At 38.9% G+C, this 9,362-nt stretch overlaps 1 protein-coding gene across 1 annotated transcript in view; it reads left to right on the top strand.

The window, feature by feature from the left end:
* Positions 1 to 3,915: 3,915 nt before the first annotated feature.
* Positions 3,916 to 9,362, top strand: part of Pino (protein pinocchio) — a 14,202-nt gene continuing 8,755 nt past the window's right edge. The window contains exon 1 of the mRNA XM_018551181.1: positions 3,916 to 4,068. The gene's annotated coding sequence lies outside the window, so the exon portion shown is untranslated. The remainder of the gene's footprint in view (positions 4,069 to 9,362) is intronic.

Genomic DNA, 9,362 nt, shown 5'->3' with positions numbered 1-9,362 from the left:
GTCCGAAGTGCCTCGCGTGCAATCACAAGACGCAGCAGGGTGGCTCGTAAGATGCCTCGTGCGTTTGCAAATAGAATAGGCGAAAAAAGCATCCGAGTAATTGGCACGTGTCTCCACGTGTAACTTGCTCGCGTCGGTAAGTTGCACGCGGCAGCTACGTCCTGAAGTACGCACATGCACATATTTGCATACACGCTTGCACGTGCGGCTGATCGGTACACGATTCATCGGCCACACCTACGTATTCACAATCGTGGGTGTTGGTGCGTACTACTTGCCATGCACCCGCTGTAATAGAAGCACCACCTGTATAACGACCATGCGAGGAAAGCTCAAGTCTTATGTCGATATAGAGAGAGAATGTGTTGACATTCTTGAGAGAGATCGATCGACAGGATTATCAGGAGTGTCGAACAATGTTGTACATCATTCCTCGGCGACGTTAGGCCATTATATACTTCTCGGCAAAGTCATATTATCATTATAGCAAAGTTTCATTATCACCGGCGCAGAGAGTGCATTATCTCGAAGAGCGTCCCGATATAGTCGGACTGTATTTTAGATTAGAAGGACGCATGCTTTTCGCGACTGGCATTCGATTGATTTCTCTTTTGTTTGTTTTGAAAATCGAGAAAGACAATTCCCAGTGAGAAATGACAATGGAGAATCGATGTCAATTCCAGCGCAGTTGTTAATCAAGTTATACCTAGCGCTTTCTTTCGCGACACTGTCTTGAAAATTTAATTTTTAATCGTATATATATATATGACACTCTAGTTTGCAACTTATTATCACTAATTCGATTTTTTAATAATAGAAGCTACGAGTTTCTATTATAGGTAGTTGATAAATGAAAATTTCACAAGGAAGAAATTCCACACGAGTTTGCTGCAAATTATAGATCGTTTAGAGTGGGCGTAACGGTCATTGAAGTCACAGATAAATATTTTACAAGAATCTAGGTTATTTCCTCGATGCACTTTGCACGCAGCCTTCGCCGAGTTAAAAAGAAAAGAAAAACACCAAAAGTCGTTGACAAAGTGCAGAGCGCGTGTAGACCGAAAAGTTCATAGATAAACGAATATTTTCAATAGCCGTATCATAATAAAACCGTAACCTTTTCGATAGTGAATAATTTTATACGTTGGTCGAAGAGCCTCGTACTCTTGATATGCGCCGTACCGTTCAAGTTATTAAGTCGTTAAAGTTATCATGAGAAAAAAATAAAAAGAGATACTGCGGATCATATAGGAAAAACCCTTTTTTTTGTAATTTTTTAAGCTATTGTACTTTTTTAGCGCCATGCGTATTATAATCAACATATAGTTATATACCCGGTTCGCTTTGTAATTAGCTACTAGATCCCGCAATGGATATTACGGCAAAAACGAAGACCTTATCTTATCGCGTTTAGGAGGAATATTAGCGGTGTTTAAGAAAACATTAAGCATATAGTCTCATATCTAAAACGGACTATAACAATTATATGTACGTCAGATAGAGAGAGAGAGAGAGAGAGAGAAGAGGGGAGAATTTTAACTTTAAATATACCACAGTCGCGTAAATATATTTAACACGTTTGACGTACAGGCGGATAAATTACAAAATCAACCATTTTATAAATCATTGGCGAGTATGTTTGATAAAGTCTCACAAATTGTAACAAATTAATATTGAGTTTGAGCAAAAGTTCATAGCATTACGAATTAATAAATTCATACTATAACTTTGTTCAGAATAAACGAAATTGAAATATAGAAAAAGGGTTCAAAGTTTAAAATCTTCTCTTTCGAAATAAAGCATTGCGTTTTTTGAGTTTTTGTGAGATTGGTAATTTTTATACATATACAGAAAACTATACGAGCTGAATAAAATGAAATTTTCTTCTCATTTTGTAGTTCTGTCACATGCTCAAAAAACTTGCAAAAATTTTCGACTTTTTAATATATGAAGGTTTAAGGTTTACCTGACAAAATTATATATTTTAAGTATATATATGTTCTTAAGATCTTTATGTTACTGAATTATTGAATTAAATAAAAGGAGCATTTTAACTTTGATTGCTCATAATTCTATTAAAAATAATTGTCCTGTAATTTAAAAACATATTCTTAGAGCTGAGACTTTGTCTTATCGAATGGTATAATTGCCAAATTTTTCTTAAAAACATGTAGACAAGTACAGTAGCGCTACTAACTTTTGTTCCACAATCCACTAAGTAGATTATTGCTATTTATTTCGTGCGTCATTCAGTTAATCCAACAACATTCCGGACTATTGACATTCTTGATCGAAGCTTCTGATATCTCATCGGCATAACGTTGTTTATAGATAATCGGAATTTATGTTATGCAGAATGTACTACGTACGTTTTTTGTGCGTCTGCATATCATATAAGACGTCTCGTAAAAAATTGAATTTTATATGAGTCTTTTATATTTACCTTCATCCTTTTTTAATAAAAATCATAATTAAGGTAATTAGAGAATTTCATACTAATTTAATATTATTTAATATTAATGAGATAAAATTATATATTTTCAATTTTCAAAATATAAATGACAAAACTTGTTTTTTATTCGATATCACGCAAGAGAAGTTTAATTTCATCAATTAGTTGTTCTGTGTCTCATAACTTTATTATAATGGTAGCAGAAACACAAAATTGATATTGCGATAAAGTTGCCGGAAAACGATAACGGACGAGTTTACGTTTTCTCATTCATCATCCAGAATATACATACATACGATGGTACATACTCTTAGTATACTCGCTATAAATATTACTGTTGTTATAAATTATCTGTCCTGACACTTTCTAGACATTTGAAAATGTCAACCAGCGTTACAAAAGGTGAGAATCATCGGCGTGGGAGGTGCCGAACGTTTCCTCGTTCTATTCTTATTGCTAATATGTATTTCGCTTTCGAGAAGCTTCGGGGATGATCTAGCAGCGAGCTTTCCCAGGATACCTACCTATCCCATCGCATAAAGGATCTGGACATCACCCTTTGAGAAAGCCGCTGCAGCGTGAGAACTGATGCTCAAAGTCGTTCGCTTCGGTAAAGGAATCGATAATTCGATATCCGTTCCGCGAACTTCGAAGACCAACGAGCTGGAACATCAGCTAAGCTCCGCGTCGGTGGGAATAAAAAATAATACGTGTTCGAGACAGAGAGAGAGAGAGAGAGAGAGAAAGAGAGGTCCTCACAATTTGTTTCTTCTCCCAACTCTCTTTTCTATATCTATAACTGAACTGCCTATATCGTGTCTCACACAACTTTTTTATATTAAATCTTTCAATGCTCATTACATTCGATATTTTCGTCAATTGATTACTGAAAACTGTTTATTTAAACAAAAAAAAAAAATAGAAAAATACATGCTGTATTTTACAGTATATTTTTAAACAAATAAGATTTTTACAAAATAATATAATTTCTTTTTTATATGACAAAAGTAAATATTCGTTTGAGTAAATATTATTTAGCAAATTTAAAACATTTTGAAAAAAAGATCCAAACTATTATATTTTACAATATTCTTAAGCTAAGATTTCTAATACAGAATATCGCAACATTTGTAACAATATAATTGTCTTATATGACAAAAAAATGTTTTGTTCTTATCAAGCTTCCTAATTTTTAATTTCGACTAACAGCTTAATTCTCGGAGAAAGTTGATAATGTATGGGTATGAAATTTCTACATAGAGAAGTTGAGAACCACTACGATGCAAGAGCAGGCGCATACTGTGCCGCGTCGGCAGATGAAGAATTCGTGCCGCTCTTCCCCCACTCTGTCAGCAGCAGTCGGCACCTCTCCCCACCACATTTCTCCCTTCAACCTACGCCGGCTACGGCAGGGTGATATAAGGACCCCGCCCGACGGCGTCGTTTCAGTTAGATCTGCGACGTTGTGAAGTGTGGGGTGCACGTGATCTCTCCGACCGACGTTCAAACGCCTCGTTCGATTTGCGACCGTTATTAAGGAGTAGTCGCTTCGCATCCGACGTCTACACGTCGTTCAGTGCACGCGTTAGAGGTCTTTCGATTCGAGGAATAGACGAGTAAGTCGATCGAGCATTCATTTAATGCGGCTCCTTTTGGAGCACGAGTGAGTGAGTGAGTGAGTGAGAGAGAATGACAGTGAACGCGGGCCGACGCGTATCGATGCGGCATGAGATTTCTATAAGTGAGTTTAGGGCTTATTAGGGACGACCACCGACGCGTCTATTTCTTTTTTTAATGTACGTTCAGAGCACCAAGTGGACAGAGACAGAGAGAGGATAAATTCTGGAAGACGTTCCACCACGGTATATTTTAGCCGTTCTTTTCGTGCAATTAAATTTTCCCCACTTTTACCTTTTCTGACTCTAATTATTTTGCTAAAATCGAGCCTCAATTTCTTCACAGTTTATCGTTATCTTGTACTCTTTAAGAACTCGAGAAAAGATTGAAAACGCTGATCGAGTGCTTATAAGTACTGTATAAATGCTTGAAAGAGAGAAGCGAGCATTCCGTGAGAGCATCAAAACAAACACGCATGTCGCCGAGTTAACTACAGCAGCTTACAGTTTTTATATCGTTTAGTTTTCTCTCCGATATCGCGATATTTTCGAGCATCTTTTACGGCATCTGGCACGCCTTCTTCCTTGTGTAGCAGAAGCTGCGTAATTCTGTTCTTCCGATACATCCGTGGCGACCCTCGAGGAGACGCTTTCACCACGATTTCGTTTCGAGAAAGCCAGAGATCCGAGAGGGAAAGAGAAAGAAGGAGAATTCTTTGTGTCGCAATATATCGAATTACGCAGTAAAAGACGACGGTCACGTTATGAATTTTATTGTGCACGCCGCGCCAGTTCCGCCTGATGTTAGAAAAGAGACACGACAGGGAAAAGGGAAAGACAGTCCACGTTGGAGTAACTGACAATACAACGCGAATTTGACGTGACACACGATCGAGACTTATGCTACATAGATCCTGTTCCGTGCTAAATGACGATGCAGTTTCTATCTCTCGAAGTTTCGCTAACAGTTTCTAGAATGTTAGTTCCTCTCGTCTCCAGCTTCAATCAATCAAAACGGACGGAAGGAAAGAAAAAGGATTGGAGTCTCATTTTTCAAAACTTGGAAGTTTCTGGACTCGCAATAAAAATTCATTTGGTTACTATTACTTGCCGGAAATGACGATTGCTTCTCGTCATCCATCATGTTAACGTAAGGACTCGAACACAATGGAGAAAGGGTACACATCAGGTAATAGGTTTCAACCTACGATTGTGCGTTGCACTTTCCGATAGGTCGAAATTCGTTGCCTGAGTTATCTCTAGCTGTTCCTATTCGAGTCTAGACCTTCACGTTGCATTGAGAGAAGAGATTGATGGAAGCACAATCACTTTTGCCAAGAAGCAAGCTAATACGATAAAAATTTAATTTCTAATAATAACGGTTTCGCCGCCTACCATTGACAGTTTGCCAAAGCACGGTTAAGTAATCGATGGCCGAAGGACAGTGATCCGCGTTGAAGGTGGCGTTATTTTGCGTCGTTGCGACGCGGCGCGGCGCGCGGTTTTTTCGCTTGCGAGCCGAACGAACGCGGCGAAGCCGTGAAGAGAATCAATACTCTCATGTGCGAGACGAGCGCGGGTTCTTCGTTCGGCGCCCAACTGTCGGCCATCGACCGGAAGATTGCACCACGGAAGCGCATGTATTACATCCCGTGTCGCGCTTCGCCGGCGCATCGTGGAAAATCCGCGGTCGAAAACGGTCCGATTGCTCGTGAATAATTGAATCTTTCGCAATTAAGAGAAAGCCCCGAATTAAACTTGCAGAACACAATGATAAAGGTATCAACGATCTCTCGAATAATCGACCGGATACTAACTCTTACACACGTATGATTTTTGTGTCTCGGCTTAATTTCCATCGCTTTAATAAATATACAAAAATTAGTAAGTGTTTCTTACATATATACCTTATTAACATCTTTACAAGGTTGTGTATTGAAAAAATTGTATACTACGTTATGATTAATTATGAGTATTTCGAAGAAAAGAAATGTCTAGGACACGAATGAGCCAATCGTCGTGTATATTGAGAGTTAAGCAACAAGGTTAATACGATGCTTTTTAGAGAGGCAACCAAGAAAATATAACTTTACAAGTTATAGAGCTGCTATAGTTTTTTCGAATACTAAAACGTGCTAGTAAAAAAAAGAAATTGTAAAAAGTATTGATTTTTTGACCAAGTTTTAACTTCTGATGAAGAGTTGAAAGAAAATATGCCGGGCATCTTGCGTAACCGTAAATATAAGGGGACTTGAGAAAGGAAATCTTGATTTCTCGATCCACGTGTATAGAAATTTGGATGCAGTATTACGAAAAGCATGCAGTATTACGGAGAAAATTATATTCGCGATGAAGCAGTGGGCTCGCGTAATAATCTTCTGTTTCATTCGAGAATCAATAGAGACGGATATCTCGCTGCATTCTCGCAAAATCATCAAACTTAATTAACTTGAAGCATAGATATACCACTTTCAAAACAAACAGCGTAGTTATCGGCCGCAACGAGGTCAGTCCTTCTGCTCACGTCACTTCTCTCTCGTTGCGTGCGTTGTAAAGAAGAAACAACGCGTCGGGGAACCCGTTATGCCGCCGGCATGGCCGCGAATTCCTAAGGCCGGAATTTTAATTTCGCAATCCTGTTAGCGCTTCGCGACATTCCAACGCCCGAATGACTCGCCCTCGTTACTCTACAATCGCATACGATTTTTAACTGCTGTTGAAATGCAGTATGCATCAAGAAGACGCTCGCCCATGGTGCTGCTGATGATTCTTCGAACAGTATAAAAGAGAAAACTTGAAATTTTTTTTAACAATCTATACTCAGTGGACACGCAGAGAGAGAGAGAGAGAGAGAGAGAGAGAGAGTGAGTTTGCTTTCCTCAATCTCAGGGATCGGTCGTTTTTTTCCTATTTTTACTATTTTAATCTCGCTGATTATATTCTTCTCTTCGTTCGGCTCTTTGCGAGAGCCGTCCTCTTCTTCTTTGCTGGCCGGTCGTCACATGCAGGCCACTTTCGTACGGAGGTCTCCTTCCAGCCGACCTGATTCCATCCCAGCAGCCCGACCTACGCGCATCCGTGTGTGCGTGGGTGTTATCCAGAATAGCCCGGGGGTCGATCGATATCCCGTGCAACGTGGGTTGTTGGCCTGATTTTCACCTTACGAGTAAACGGCTGCCCTCTCACGACGAAAATCGCAAAGCGCCGACTACCCGCGGTTTGTAAACATCCGGAAGGAATCAAACGAGAAAGTATGCGGACTTTTGTCTTTGGCGCCTTTTTTAACTCCCTGGAGGTAACTGGTCAAAGATGTCGATTGAACAAATCTATTTTCTTCATCTGTAAATTTGGATGAAATTTAGGACTCTTATTCAAAATTTCATTGAAATTTAGATTCTTACTAATATATCTAATATTAATTCTTCTTTACATGAGTTATGGCATTTCTTGCGAAATTAAGTGCGCCTTTTAATGAATACAAATTAAATGAATCTTATACGGACTCGGCATCAGTAAGTGCTGCAATGTTGCAAATTTTGGCGTCAGCCTTCCTCCGGAAGGTTGACTTCTTCCTGATCTGTACAGATTGATATAGGTACACTTCTCTGAATGAAAAAGGAACGTACGTGCCACTTGCATTGCCTTCACGTCCTCTTCTATTCTTGTCAGGTCTAAACGGAACGAAAATACGCTCATGTGGACCGGCTAGCCGTTTCTCGGCTCGGTTGCCAACTACCAATTCGCGGACTGGTTTCGCAAACCGGTGCTCGCGTTTCTCGAGGGCTAATCTTAGGATTTAATTGTTCGCGAGAGAAAATGGACTCGCCTTTAAGGGAACCGTATCGCACAAAACAAAAGGCGAAATGCAAATGCGGAGATTTTGGATTCGCATATATTGAATTCCTTCTCGGATAATTATTGTTCTCTGCGTATAATATTGAATAGTTATGATTTGTTATATATAATGTTTCATAATAGTCAGTTACAGAGTCAGATATTCTTTAATTTCTTACTCTAATTAGAATGATAACGTATTTTTCCTGATATTGCATGTCTGCGTACTATTATAATTAGAGATAAGTAAATTAAAGGCTAAATTGTCTCAAGGAATACCCGTATAGCGTTCTGCAGATTGGAGTGCGATCATTAATGAAGGAACATTGTGCCATCCATGACCAATTAGCTGCAGTCCTTGAAGGTGACTTGCGAAATGGAAACCTCCGCACAGATTAGCAGAGATTAGTTACCTGCTAATTCATTCATGTGAACGCATATCGGAAAGTGTACGTGTTTCGCACGGAAATACTTTACGTTAATGGAATTAACGCAGTTTGTAATTTTCCGGATTCATTAACAAATATTGATAAATAGATGCGTGTAAAATATTGCTCAATAACTATCTGTCGCATCTATGTATGGAAAATTCTTGTATTTACGTTAAAACAATTTGCTTTACAAATTGACAAAAAATTTTTACACCCTTTACAAATTATTTTACAATTTTTCCATTTAGGACACGCTTACCATTTCCAAAAGCTTGTTTCCTTTATGCCAAAATTATGAAAATCCGAATCGATCGTAGCTTTGCGCAAAAGTTGCGCACGTATTATATGTATATTGTCTCCTAAGACTGACATCGACCGGTTTCACACAAACGTTATCGCGAACAGACACACGCCGGAGGGGCTTCTTCGCGCGCGCGAGAGACGTTATAAATAATTCTAGGCGAGAGTGTCGTCGTATAACATCGTAGAATCGACGTTATCTGCATCGTCGTTGACGGTTATGGCGTCATTCATTTCGCGCGCGTAGACGTCCTCTTCCGCCTCGAGAATCTGCTTCACGATTCGAGGCGTCATCATCGTCGTCGTCGTCGTCGTCGTCGTCGTCGTCGTCGTCGTCGTCGTCGTCGAGGATAGACAGAATGATTTATAACCGTGACGTTAAGTCTAGACTTAAGTGCTTGCTACTGGAGAAAAAAAATTGTGTGAATAATTATGCAGTATTTCTTTCTTAAAATCTTTAGAATATTTCCATTATGAAATGTCTTGGCAATTAAATGAGCAATAATTTTTACGAATTTCTCTCGAAAGATCTCGCGTCCTGAAAAATTTATGTCTTAACAGATATTGATGCAAAATCATTGTTCATAACTTATTCGTTTTACTTTACTTGGACTTTAGAGCGATAAGTTGATCTTCTTATATGAGATAATCTACTCTCCAATAATAGTACGCAAATATAAAGAATTAGACATCGCACGTAGTGTATGCATATATATATATATATATATA

The sequence above is a fragment of the Cyphomyrmex costatus genome, unplaced genomic scaffold (genome assembly GCF_001594065.2).
Source record: "Cyphomyrmex costatus isolate MS0001 unplaced genomic scaffold, Ccosl1.0 scaffold135, whole genome shotgun sequence".
NCBI lineage: Eukaryota > Metazoa > Arthropoda > Insecta > Hymenoptera > Formicidae > Cyphomyrmex > Cyphomyrmex costatus.
Note: the sequence above shows the minus strand (reverse complement) of the source record. Positions and strands in the feature narration are given on the sequence as shown.